Source organism: Quercus robur, chromosome 2 (genome assembly GCF_932294415.1).
Source record: "Quercus robur chromosome 2, dhQueRobu3.1, whole genome shotgun sequence".
Taxonomy (NCBI): Eukaryota; Viridiplantae; Streptophyta; class Magnoliopsida; order Fagales; family Fagaceae; genus Quercus; species Quercus robur.
The window spans coordinates 13233089-13247153 of NC_065535.1; the positions used below are offsets into that span (position 1 = coordinate 13233089).

Sequence of the window (14065 nt, forward strand, 5' to 3'; positions counted from 1 at the left end):
AAAAAAAAAAAAAAAAAACTCTAATCTCCAAAAGCAACAGTTTTTTATATCCTACGCACAAGATTCACAATGAGCTATAAAAACAGACCAAAATTTTTTTGACCCAAACCTCCACTCTATGGACTAAACCTCAGAAAATCTCCCATTAAAAACTGTAACAACATTATTTCAGGTCGGATTATAATCCGGATTAAATACAACTAGACTCTACAAAACCCAACAGGGATCCCACTCTGCACTATTTGACAAGACATTTTGGAGTATTGTGGTTTTTAGATATGTGACATGGTTTTACCCAACCCCAATAATCATACAAAATTGTACTTCCATGATAAGAGAGAATATAATGTGGTAGTGCAGCAAATGTAAGTTATATCCTTGTAGGCATGCCCATTAACTCTTAGAGTTCGTGATTAAAAATAAGGGTATCAAATAAGGCAAAAACGTCTACTAGTGGTACGTACAATTGAATCACACGTAATCAGCAAATTCAGGACCCCACGTCCAAATGCCTTATCAAGACTATCTTAGTGGATGACAAAGAAAACTAAAATAAAATCATAGACTTATACTCATAGTGCGCCACTAATTCATGGTCACGTTTTTGTATGCACGCTATTTTTGTCGAAGGGATTTGCTTAGTTCGAAACCTGAGTGCGAGGAGATTTCTAGTTAACTGGCACCTTCTAGTATATCCATCGGTGACGTTATGATTCAAAGTATCTTTCTCCCATTATGATATGAATTGCACTTTAGCCTTGGTGTGGTGTGCTAAGATGTTTTGGTAATGATTTAACTAGGTGACACTATGAGAAGCACAATCTGAGTAGACAAGAAATTTTAGGAGCCGTTTGGTAACATTATCCTAGTAATGTTGTTTGTATTTTTTGAAATACGTATGGGTGAAAAAGTGTGTGAAAATGCATGTAATGTTATTTTAAAACTGAAAACATGTTATTAAACTACTATACCAAACGGAGCAGTATTCCCAATCATGAATCTCAGAGTAGAACCATGTTTATATCCCTTAATCTAAGAAACTTATATTGTATTCATCACTTAATTTTATTCATAGTAGAACTGTAGGGGTGAAAGGCTAGAGAGCCCACATTTATATATATATATATATATATATCTGTGTGTGTGTGTGTGTGTGTGTGTTGGGCTAGGGGCCCAATCCGAGGACGTTAAACACTTCCAGAGGGGTCTGTGCCAATGAGAGAAGAAATGGAATCCGATCAGAGCCACCCAAGAGGAAAACGAGGAAGAATCCCTCTTCGGCTCGGCAAGGCCAAGGACAGAGGGCATAGTCTGCAATCAATAACAACATTCCGGACAATTCCAGGGAAGAGGATAAGTATTAAGAAAGGACAGGACAAAGGAGAGCTATAAAATATCTAAGATAAGGCTGCTACCACGACATTGAATACTCTGCAGCTAACAGAACCATGCTTTTCAGCCTTACAGTTACTCCCAAAGACTTTAGGAAGGGGTTGATGGGACAAGTATCAGAGTTACCAATCTGAATCTACACGTGGAAGGTGGAAAGAGGAGGAAGAGGATAGTATAAAATAAAGGAGTGACCTTGATAGGAAGGGGGGCCAAGAAGATGGAGAAAGAAAGGACGGTAGCAATATGGACCGGACTGGTAACCTAATCCGGAAGACAAGCAAGAACTGATCTCCTCAGATCGGGCCGAGGGCAACCTTCTTTAAATATAAGCTACCTGTTCTTACTTTATTGTCATTTGAATCTACGATAATAACTATCCAACTCATTAGAACCTAGATTTCCAACTCATTCTCTACAAATTCATTGTTTTGGGGCCTTTTGGGCCAAGGTCCATATATCTTTTGGACCGGGGACTCAAGCTACGTCCTTACAATTGGCGCCGTCTGTGGAAAAGTCTGGTGTTTTAGTGAGTTCAACGCTCAACATACCAAGGCGATGCAGCAAGAGATCGACCATTAGAGGAGGCCATTTTGGCAAAGATGTATGCTACGCAGAGGATTGCCAAGTAGGATACAATATTGGGGGCTTTCTATATCGAATACATGTCTCGCATCTCTGTGAAGGGTGAAGCCATCCTGATTTGATGGCCGAGTTCGCTGAAACCCCATTTAAAAAAAAAAATTTGAGAAACAAAACATGGATGGAAAATCAGCTGGCATGGTCTCACTACATCAGACCCTTTGTCCAGGAGGATACATATTGATGATGTTGCAAATCAAAGGGGATCCAAAGTGGGGCTGGTTTTAGTATCTCCTGAAAATGTATCATTATTAACGAAAATTTCCATTGACATATGCTTGTCCATTGTGCAAATGCATCGTACTTCTCACTATGACATCTTTTATAAGTGTTCAAACAGAACCAAAGTCATACCTGTAGTCCTCAGACTAGATGCTTTGGGGAAATTAACACTATGACATCTTTTATAAGTGTTCAAACAGAACCAAAGTCATGCCTGCAGTCCTCAGACCAGATGCTTTAAGGAAATTAACACTATAACATCTTTTATAAGTGTTCAAAAGAACCAAAGTCATGCTTGTAGTCCTCGGACCAGATGCTTTGCGAAAATTAAAACTATGACATCGTTTATAAGTGTTCAAACAGAACCAAAGTTATGCCTGCAGTTCTCGGACCAGATACTTTGAGGAAATTAACACGTTGATATCTCTTATAAGTGTTTAAATAGAACCAAAGTTATGCCTGCAATCCTCGAACCAGATGCTTTGGGGAAATTAACACTATGACATCTTTTATAAAGGTTCAAACAGAACCAAAGTTATGCCTGCAGTCCTCGAACCAGATGCTTTGGGGAAATTAATAATATGACATCTTTTATAAGTATTCAAACAGAACCAAAGTCATGCTTGCAATCCTCGGACCAGATGTTTTGGGGAAATTAACACAATGACATCTTTTATAAGTGTTCAAACAGAACCAAAGCCATGTCTGCAGTCCTCGGACCAGATGCTTTGGGGAAATTAACACTATGACATCTTTTATAAGTGTTCAAACAGAACCAAAGTTATGTCTGCAGTCCTCAAACTAGATACTTTGGGGAAATTAACACGCTGATATCTCTTATAAGTGTTCAAACAAAACCAAAGCCATGCCTGCAGTCCTCGGACCAAATGTTTTGGGGAAATTAACATTATGACATCTTTTATAATTGTTCAAACAGAACCAAAGTCATGCCTGCAGTCCTCAGACTAGATACTTTAGGGAAATTAACACGTTGATATCTCTTATAAGTGTTCAAACAGAACCAAAGCCATGCCTGCAGTCTTCGGACCAGATGTTTTGAGGAAATTAACACTATGACATCTTTTATAAGTGTTCAAACAGAACCAAAGTCATGCCTGCAGTCCTCAGACTAGATACTTTGGGGAAATTAACACGCTGATATCTCTTATAAGTGTTCAAACAAAACCAAAGTCATGTCTGCAGTCCTCGGACCAGATACTTTGAGGAAATTAACACGCTAATATCTCTTATAAGTGTTCAAACAAAACCAAAGTTATGCCTACAATCCCCAGACCAGATGCTTTGGGGAAATTAACATTATGATATCTTTTATAAATGTTCAAACAAAACCAAAGTCATGCCTGCAGTCCTCGGACCAGATGCTTTGGGGAAATTAACACTATGACATCTTTTATAAGTGTTCAAACAGAACCAAAGGCATGCCTGCAATCCTCGGACCAGATGTTTTGGGGAAATTAACACTATCACATCTTTTATAAGTGTTCAAACAGAACCAAAGTCATGTCTGCAGTCCTCGGACCAAATGCTTTGGGGAAATTAACACTATGACATCTTTTATAACTGTTCAAATAGAACCAAAGTCATGCGTACAGTCCTCGGACCAGATGTTTTGGGGAAATTAACACTATGACATCTTTTATAAGTGTTCAAACAAAACTAAAGTCATGCCTGTAGTTCTCGGACCAGATACTTTGGGAAAATTAACACGCTGATATCTCTTATAAGTGTTCAAACAAAACTAAAGTCACGCCTACAGTCCTCAGACCAGATGCTTTGGGGAAATTAACACTATGACATCTTTTATAAGTGTTCAAATAGAACCAAAGTCATGCCTGCAGTTCTCGGACCAGATGTTTTAGAGAAATTAGAACTATGACATCTTTTATAAGTGTTCAAACATAACCAAAGTCATGCCTGCAGTCCTCGGACTAGATGTTTTGGGGAAATTAACACACTGATATCTCTTATAAGTGTTCAAACAAAACCAAAGTCATGCCTGCAGTCCTCGAACCAGATGCTTTGAAGAAATTAACACTTTGACATCTTTTATAAGTGTTCAAACAGAACCAAAGTCATGCCTGCAGTCCTTGGACCAGATGCTTAGGGGAAATTAACACTATGACATCTTTTATAAGTGTTCAAACAAAACCAAAGTCATGTCTGCAGTCCTTGGACCAGATACTTTGAGGAAATTAACACGCTCATATCTCTTATAAGTGTTCAAACAAAACCAAAGTTATGCCTACAATCCCCGGATCAGATGCTTTGAGGAAATTAACACTACGACATCTTTTATAAATGTTCAAACAGAACCAAAGTCATGCCTGCAGTCCTCGGACCAGATGCTTTGGGGAAATTAACACTATGACATCTTTTATAAATGTTCAAACAAAACCAAAGGCATGCCTGTAGTCCTCGGACCAGATGTTTTGGAGAAATTAACACTATGACATCTTTTATAAGTGTTCAAACAGAACCAAATTCAGGCCTGCAGTCCTCGGACCAAATGCTTTGGGGAAATTAACACTATGACATCTTTTATAACTGTTCAAATAGAACCAAAGTCATGCGTACAGTCCTCGGACCAGATGTTTTGGGGAAATTAACACTATGACATCTTTTATAAGTGTTCAAACAAAACTAAAGTCATGCCTGTAGTTCTCGGACCAGATACTTTGGGAAAATTAACACGCTGATATCTCTTATAAGTGTTCAAACAAAACCAAAGTCACGCCTACAGTCCTCAGACCAGATGATTTGGGGAAATTAACACTATGACATCTTTTATAAGTGTTCAAACAGAACCAAAGTCATGCCTGCAGTCCTCGGACCAGATGTTTTAGGGAAATTAGAACTATGACATCTTTTATAAGTGTTCAAACATAACCAAAGTCATGCCTGCAGTCCTCGGACTAGATGCTTTGGGGAAATTAACACGCTGATATCTCTTATAAGTGTTCAAACAAAACCAAAGTCATGCCTGCAGTCCTCGAACCAGATGCTTTGAAGAAATTAACACTTTGACATCTTTTATAAGTGTTCAAACAGAACCAAAGTCATGCCTGCAGTCCTTGGACCAGATGCTTTGGGGAAATTAACACTATGACATCTTTTATAAGTGTTCAAACAAAACCAAAGTCATGCCTGCAATCCTCAGACCAGATGCTTTAAGGAAATTAACACTTTGACATCTTTTATAAGTGTTCAAATAGAACCAAAGTCATGCCTGCAGTCCTCGGACCAGATGCTTTGGGAAAATTAACACTATGACATCTTTTATAAGTTTTCAAACAGAATCAAAGTCATGCTTGCAGTCCTCAGACCAGATGCTTTGGGGAAATTAACATGCTGATATCTCTTATAAGTGTTCAAATAGAACCTTAATATGTGATGGTCCTCTCGGATCACTTGCTTTGGATTCAATATTTTATGATTGATTGCACTGTTCGTGATATACGCACACAATTGTTTTCCTTACTATTTTTTACAAAGTTAATTTACTCAAGATAGCAGCCATGCACTACTGTCGGCTTTTGTAAAGACAGGGTGACAACTTTTCATCACTGACAATATCATCAATTTTAAGTCCCATTAGAGGAAAATATAACAACGCCACCATTCATAAAATAGTTATTGCAAAGAAAAGAAAGACTCACGATGTAAAAAGTGCAAACCCTTTTTATTAGATGAAGGAAATGTACATTATGCATAACGGTAAACTTCCACTACAAAATAGGAGACCTATCTATCACTTTTCTCCTAATTACAAGATGTTCTGCTATCAAGGCTAAAAAATAGGAGACCTATCTATCATTTTTCTCCTAATTACAAGATGTTCTGCTATCAAGGCTGAAAAATAGAAAGCCTGCCTATCCTTGTTCTTGTTAATTTGCTCGATCAACATTGGATTGTTTTTACATTTGTGCACACATGGTATAGGTTGGAACCCAAACTTTGTCGCACCAAAAATCTGTTGCGATCTGCACTTGCTTTGGGCCTTGGCTGGAGAAGGAGGATCTTCTTTCTTGCTCGGCTAAAAGGCAGGAACATCTTTGGCCTCTGCTTCCTTCGTCTTGATTGCGCCATCCTGGGCCCTAGCAGCATCCTTGGTATCTGAAGAGGGCTTGGTTTCCTCGCCCTTGCCTTTATCCTTGGCCATCTCATCCCCTAGGCCTTGATCACCATCTTGGTTGGGTCCTTTGGAAGCCCCGAAGATTTGAGAGTTTGAAATTTCTGGAGGACTCAAAGATTTGTAAAGCGAAGAAGAATGATTCCTCCGAGGCGCCTTATATAGAAGGCGAAACCTAGTGGGAGTTATCCTGCTCGAAGTTCAAAGAGAAAGTCACAAGCGGGAAAAATCCCGCTTAATTTCCAATAAAATCCTCAGCCATTGGATTCTCATCACGTCGTGGAGCGTGGGGAATATGGAGCCGCAAGAATTTAATGAAGGCGCGCCTCATATATTGAAACGTCAGGACCGTGACTTGGTCAGTTATAAAAAAATAAATAATAATAATGATAATAAATAAAATCTGTACAGTCAGAGGTGATGCAAATTGTGTGCAAAGGAACTATCATCACATCGACATCCTCCTTTCCTCCTGAGGAGTCAAAAAGATGGATCTCAAGGGGCTATTGTAAGGGTGAAAAGCCAGAAAGCTCATATTTATATATGTGTGTGTGTGTGTATGTGTGTGTGTGTGTGTGTGTGTGTTGGGCCAGGGGCCCAATCCGTGGACGTTAAACACTTCCAGAGGGGTCTATGCCAATGAGAGAAGAAATGGAATCCGATCAGAGCCACCCGGGAGGAAAACGAGGAAGAATCCCTCTTCGACTCGGCAAGGCTGAGGACAGAGGGCATAGTCTGTAATCGAAAGCAACATTTCGGACCATTCCAAGGAAGAGGATAAGTATTAAGGAGGGACAGGACAAAGGAGAGCTATAAAATATTTAAGATAAGGCTGCTACCATGACATTGAATGTTCTACAGTTAACAGAACCATGCTTTTCAACCTTACAGTTACTCCCAAAGACTTTAGGGAAGGGCTGATGGGACAAGTATCAGAGTTACCAATCTGAATCTACACGTGGAAGGTGGAAAGAGGAGGAAGAGGATAGTATAAAATAAAGGAGTGACCCTGATAGGAAGGGGGCCTTAAAAGATGGAGAAAGAAAGGACGGTAGCAATATGGACCGGATTGGTAACCTAATCCGGAAGACAAGCAAGAACTAATCTCCTCGGACCAGGCCGAGGGCAACCTTCTTTAAATATAAGCTACCTTTTCTTACTTTGTTGTCATTTGAATCTACGATAATAACTATCCAACTCATTAGAACCTAGATTTTCAGCTCATTCTCTACAAATTCATTGTTTTGAGGCTTTTTGGGCCAAGGTCCATATATCTTTTGGACCGGGGACTCAAGCTATGTCCTTACAATTTCATTTTAGATTATACCTAGAAAATTAAGTCATATAATTTTTATTTTCTTTTTAAAGCCTTTTTCAATATGTTCATTTATTAATAATTTTTTTGTGTGGTTTTTCTTAATTGTTCTTGTAAGGACGTAGCTTGAGTCCCCAATCCAAAAGATATATGGACCTTAGCCCAAAAAGCCCCTAAACAATGAATTTATAGAGAATGAGTTGGAAATCTAGATTCTAATGAGTTGGATAGTTATTATCGTAGATTCAAATGACAACAAAGTAAGAACAGGTAGCTTATATTTAAAGAAGGTCATCCTCGGCCCGATTCGAGGAGATCAGTTCTTGCATGTCTTCTGGATTAGGTTACCAGTCCGGTCCATATTGCTACCATCCTTTCTTTTTCCATCTTTTTAGGCCCCCTTCCTATCAGGGTCACTCCTTTATTTTATACTATCATCTTCCTCCTCTTTCCACCTTCCACGTGTAGATTCAGATTGGTAACTCTGATACTTGTCCCATCAGCCCCTCTCTAAAGTCTTTGGGAGTAACTGTAAGGCTGAAAAGCATGGTTCAGTCAGCTGCAGAGCATTAAATACCGTGGTAGCAGCCTTATCTTAGATATTTTATAGCTCTCCTTTGTCCTGTCCCTCCTTAAAACTTATCCTCTTCCCTGGAATGGTCCAGAATGTTGCTCTTGATTGCAAACTATTCCCTCTGTCCTCGGCCTTGCCCAGCCGAAGAGGGATTCTTCCTCGTTTTCCTCTCGGGTGGCTCTGATCGGATTCCATTTCTTCTCTCATTGGCACAGACCCCTTTGGAAGTGTTTAACGTCCTTGGATTGGGCCCCTGGCCCAACAAACACACACACACACACACACATATATATATATATATATATATATATATAAATATGGGCTCTCTGGCCTTTCACCCCTACAGAAATAATGGATAAGACTAAATCTATGTCCCTTAAACTAAGGTCAAAGGTTGAGTTATGGAATGAAAATGTGTTAGGCATCCACATCATTTGGTCTAAGAACTACTCTCTTAAGGTACTATGATCAATATAAATTGTCTATCCATCTATCACAAAATCAATTTAAAAAATCCAAAAAAAAAATTAAAAGAAAATTTATGAAAGAACAAAGTTTAGCTCAAAACCAATTTGAAGCTATTTCCTCCGACTCATAAAATGTGAATTATAAAATTATTTATGTGTATTAATTAAACAAATTACATGGCTCATTAAAAAGTCATGTGACTAAAACTCAAATGGATGATCTCTTCAAACTTTTTCCTTCACAAAATCCACATTCTCCATTCACCAAAAAAAATTTAAAGTGACCAGAATTAATAACAGAAACAAAATTTCACTCCAAATTTACATGCAAATTAAACCAAAAAAAAACAAAACGAATTTAAACCTACCATGGTCCTATGCACAAAGATACACCGAAACCTGAAAAAGCATGAACATTGTTATGCATGAAAGTGCAAAGATGAATCCTACATGTGAATTCTTAATGATGCACACAATGATTCCCATAAGTCATTTCTCAAGAAAAAGATTGTTACATTCACTCATCTCATTTTCCATTTTTTATTCACCTGTTGTCAATAATATTTAGTTTTTGACAAAAACATCATTATTTTTTATGAATTCTCTGAATTTGATGTGATAGCAATGCATGATTGTAATCTATATGTCATGTGAGAGATGGAATGAAAATAAGATTTTATTTTGTTTTTCTTATTCCTTCATTTGATGCAAGTTATTGGAAGTCCAATCCTTGAGAATCATCCTTAAGGCCTATATTCCCGGAGTAGAATCAGCCCAAAAGTTATTTGATGAACTGACCCTCATCATGAAAGGAGGCTAATAGCACTCTACCATGTCCAAGGGAATGGCATGCACAATAACTCTATCTTCAGAAAGAGAGAAAGGAGGGAGCTAAAATTCCGAATTCATCCTTAATAAAAGGTCAAACCAAAAAATATCAAGGAGGCATAGTTTGAAGGAACTGAGAGCACCAGTATTCAACCCAATGGGCAAGTTCAAGCACAATTGGAAAGGCACTTACGCTATCAAGACTGGTTGAAAACCCATTAAGCTTGTCTAAGCAAAATTTAGGGCTAGCTTGTTAGACTAAAAACCCATCAGGTTAATCTAGGCACTAATTGGAGCTTAAAAAGTAAAATAAAAAATTGTTGGGTGGAAAACCCACTAGAATGGCATAGGGAAAAGTTAGAGCACAAGAAATATGCAAGTCTATTTGGTACATGTATTTAAATATATGTTTTCAGTTTTTAAACAATATTATACGTATTTTCACATATTTTTTTATCCACACATATTTTTAAAAAAATTAAAAATCGTTGTTTAAACACACATACCAATCTGACTTTAGCAACTCAAAACTATCTTATCACGAGGAGTGGCAAGAGTAATGTACGTTTAATACGGAGAAATTTGTATAGCCCATAAACATGGATTGAATGAAAGAGCAGTAGTATATAAGCCTGTAGTGCCTAAATTGAAAACCCATAAAGCAAAAAGCGGACTTGCTGGGTTAAAATAACTTAATCAAAAGTTGGAGCACAACAAATGTGTCAAGTGAAATAAAAAATTTTACAAAATCTCACTCTATTAATAGTTCCAATATCTGATTAAATATGCTATGTGATTTTTTTTAATTTTAATTATTATATAAAAAATGTATGATAATTTTATTTTGTAAAATATAAAGTAAAATGTAAAATACAAAAAATAAGATGAATAATGGACATGGATAGATGGACTGTTTTACAAGATGTCGTTTCAAGAATTAATAATGGACATAGACTGTTTTACTTTTATTGGAGAGAGTGAAAAATGGGGTACAACTGTACAGGCATTGGGAAGGATGAAAAACCAAGCAAAGAAATAAATGAGCTGTTGGAGGTGGTGAGACCTCACAGTCACAGGTACACGCGACAAAAGTTAAAGACAGAAACAAAAAAGTAAAGTAATATGTCAGGGTTTCAAAAAAATACAAAAATATTCCGTTGCCGGGAATCGAACCCGGGTCTCCTGGGTGAAAGCCAGATATCCTAACCGCTGGACGACAACGGATTCGTGTTTCAGTTATTCAAAACTTTAATCTTATTTCATATTCTATAAGTCTCCTTAATTACTTTAAAAATGATATAGATAAATACTGATGCATTAATTGATGAAGGTATAAACTGGTTTTAGATGACCTGTATCTTTAATTGAAAATTATAAAAACTCATATGAATTCCTTAAGAATCCAATATGCATGATTTAGAGGGCTAGTATGATTGATTTTGTATGCATTCTGACACGTCAATATTTAACCATTAATATGTATTCTGGCACATCAAGGCACAAACAATGTGATTATGAGTGGTTAATTTTGATTAGTCCATAACTAGATTAATTAGAATCAATTTCATGTCAAAAATTCTATTGGTTTATTTTTTAAGACAATAATGTAATTAAGAATAAATAAAAAAAATCGTGAGATAAAAACCCAAATTTTGATTTTTGATATTTTCTCTTCGAAAAGAAGAGGAAAAGTTAGAGATCAATAGATAGGATCATTATAACTATCATGAATATTTGGTGGCTTTAAAATACCTTTAAAATTTGTAATTATCCTCAAGCAAGTCAGAAAGCTGAGCAAAACCCACCAACAAACGAGCATAAAGCCAAAATATAATCCCATAACACAACTGTCAATCGACTCCTCATCACAAAGGCATGGGTGCCAATTTGCACTCACGTCCTAATTCCCACCAAATTTGAGTTTTGGCGTATTTATTAGCTCAAAAACAAATTTTAGCACGTCGAGGATTAAAATAATCAGAACTTCTGGAAGAAAATAGTGGAGTAGAAATTAAGCTTTTTAATACATTATCCCTTTATAGAATAACATCTCTCTTAACCCCCCCCCCCCCCCCCCCCCCACCAAATTGAAGGATTCTAATTCTATAGTTACAATGTCTGTAACTGTAGAGTTATTAAAAAATTGAGAGTCATAAGGTGCTAAAGAAATTTTTAGAGAGAAAGGCTTAGAAGAGACATTAGGTTGCTCTCACAACATGACTCATCTCAAGTCTATAAAAACACATTCACATATACATATTCTCACATAAAAATTTCTCCATCAACATCGTATAATGAAAGCTACAAACACAAAATATGACGTTTCACAAGCACCCCTATGGCCACACGCATAACTGTTAGAATAATGTGGCTCAACATGATATTTTATGATGTCTTTATTATCAATAAATAAATACTCAAAATTTCTTGTAAAATTATGCAATATTTTTATGATGTAAAATATTGGTATATTGAAATATGTCTACTTGATTTAGAAGGCTAAGATTATGAATGATTTCATTATAGTCCTTGACTTAACCATATCCATCATGATATAGCTGATTTTTATAGGTACATTGTTGGACCATGATGGAAAGAAGGTGTAAGTTAAAATTGCTTTAGACTATATGAAAGGTGACTTGAACATGTCCATCATGATGTAGCCCTTATAGGTACATTGTTGGACCATGATAGTTAGTGCATAATAATCTCGGCAGTCCTTCCATAATGAGATTCATGTACATTGAGCATTGGCTTTAATAAATCTATCGTGTCATTGCCAGGAACTTGGCCTCCTATAAGAGGTGTTGTCATTATAGTGATTCAGGATATAAACGATAAATGAATCCATGCATTAGTATAGAGTTATAAAAATAATGACATGTTAATGAACTTCTTCATTAATGAATCTATTTACTGAAGTTGTTTATTAATGAATATAATATCTGTTACATGAATTGCTATTACGATAAAAAAGATTTTATGGTTGGTTATGTTCTTTTTGAATATTATAAATACTAACACGTAACGTATGGATGCATTTAAAATTAAACATAGGTACATTGTTGGACCATGATGGTTAGTGCATAATAATCTCGACAGTCCTTCTATAATGAGATTCATGCACATTCATTGGCCTTAATAAATCTATCGTGTCATTGCCAGGAACTTGGCCTTCTATAAGAGGTGTTGTCATTATAGAGATTCAGGATATAAACGATAAATGAATCCATGCATTAGTATGGAGTTATAAAAATAATGACATGTTAATGAACTTCTTCATTAATGAATCTATTTACTGAAGTTGTTTATTAATGAATATAATATCTGTTACATGAATTGTTATTACGATAAAAAAGATTTTATGGTTGGTTATTTCCTTTCTGAATATTATAAATACTAACATGTAACATATGTATGCATTTAAAATTAAACACAATTTTTTGTTTTAAAAATATAAATAATTAGTCAAATTATTAATAATAAAAAATAGCGTGTAACACGTGCATACATATGGATACATGTAAAATTAAACACAATTTTTATCATAAAAATTAAATAATTAGTTAAATAATATTTTTTAAGTAAACATAATTAGTCACATTAAAATTCTTACCCAAATTTAATACTACTTATGATCATTTTTTTCCTAATTTTTAATAAAATAGAAAGTGTGATGATTTTTGTTGTGTGGCGATTTTTATTAAGTATATGAGATTTTTTTTTAAAAAAAAAATTATAGTTCATTAATATTAGATTCTTAGTATTTTGCACTCATTAACTCACTGGACATAAAAATTAAAAAACTTAAGTGAACACATAACACAAACTTAAGTGGATAATTATGGTGTGGTCCCCACATAAATTTATACACATAGCTCAAAATTGGATCATAATTTCAAATTTTAATTGAATTTTCTCTGAGTTTTGCCTATATATATATATATATATATATATACTAGCATGTAACTCCATGCAAACGCACGGATGCATTTAAAATTAAAAAAATATATTATAAAAATTATAAATAATTAGTCAAATTATTATTATTATTATTATTATTTTAAATGTACACATGCATTCATGCATACATATAGATATATTTAAAATTAAACACAATTTTTATCATAAAATATAGATAATTAGTCAAATTATTTTTTTAAAGTAAATATAGTTAGTACATATTAAAATTCTTACCAAAATTTAATACTACTGATGATCAATTTTTTTTTCTAATTTTTAATAAGATAGAACGTGTGGTGATTTTTATTTTTTTTATTTATTAAGAAACATGTGATTTTTATTGAGTATATGTAATTGTTTTTTTTTTTTATTTTATAGTTTATTAATATTAGATTTTTAGTATTTTGCACTTATTAACTCATTTAACACAAAGATTAAAAAAACTTAAGTAGACACGTGGCACATGCTTAAGTGGATAATTAAGGTGTAGTCTCCACATAAATTTAGACACATGC

At 35.2% G+C, this 14065-nt stretch overlaps 1 non-coding gene across 1 annotated transcript; it reads right to left on the reverse strand.

The window, feature by feature from the left end:
• Nucleotides 1–10739: 10739 nt before the first annotated feature.
• TRNAE-UUC (transfer RNA glutamic acid (anticodon UUC)) lies at nucleotides 10740–10811 on the reverse strand. Its single transcript has one exon. It is a non-coding gene; the product is annotated as a tRNA-Glu (tRNA).
• Between the last annotated feature and the right edge of the window lie 3254 nt (nucleotides 10812–14065).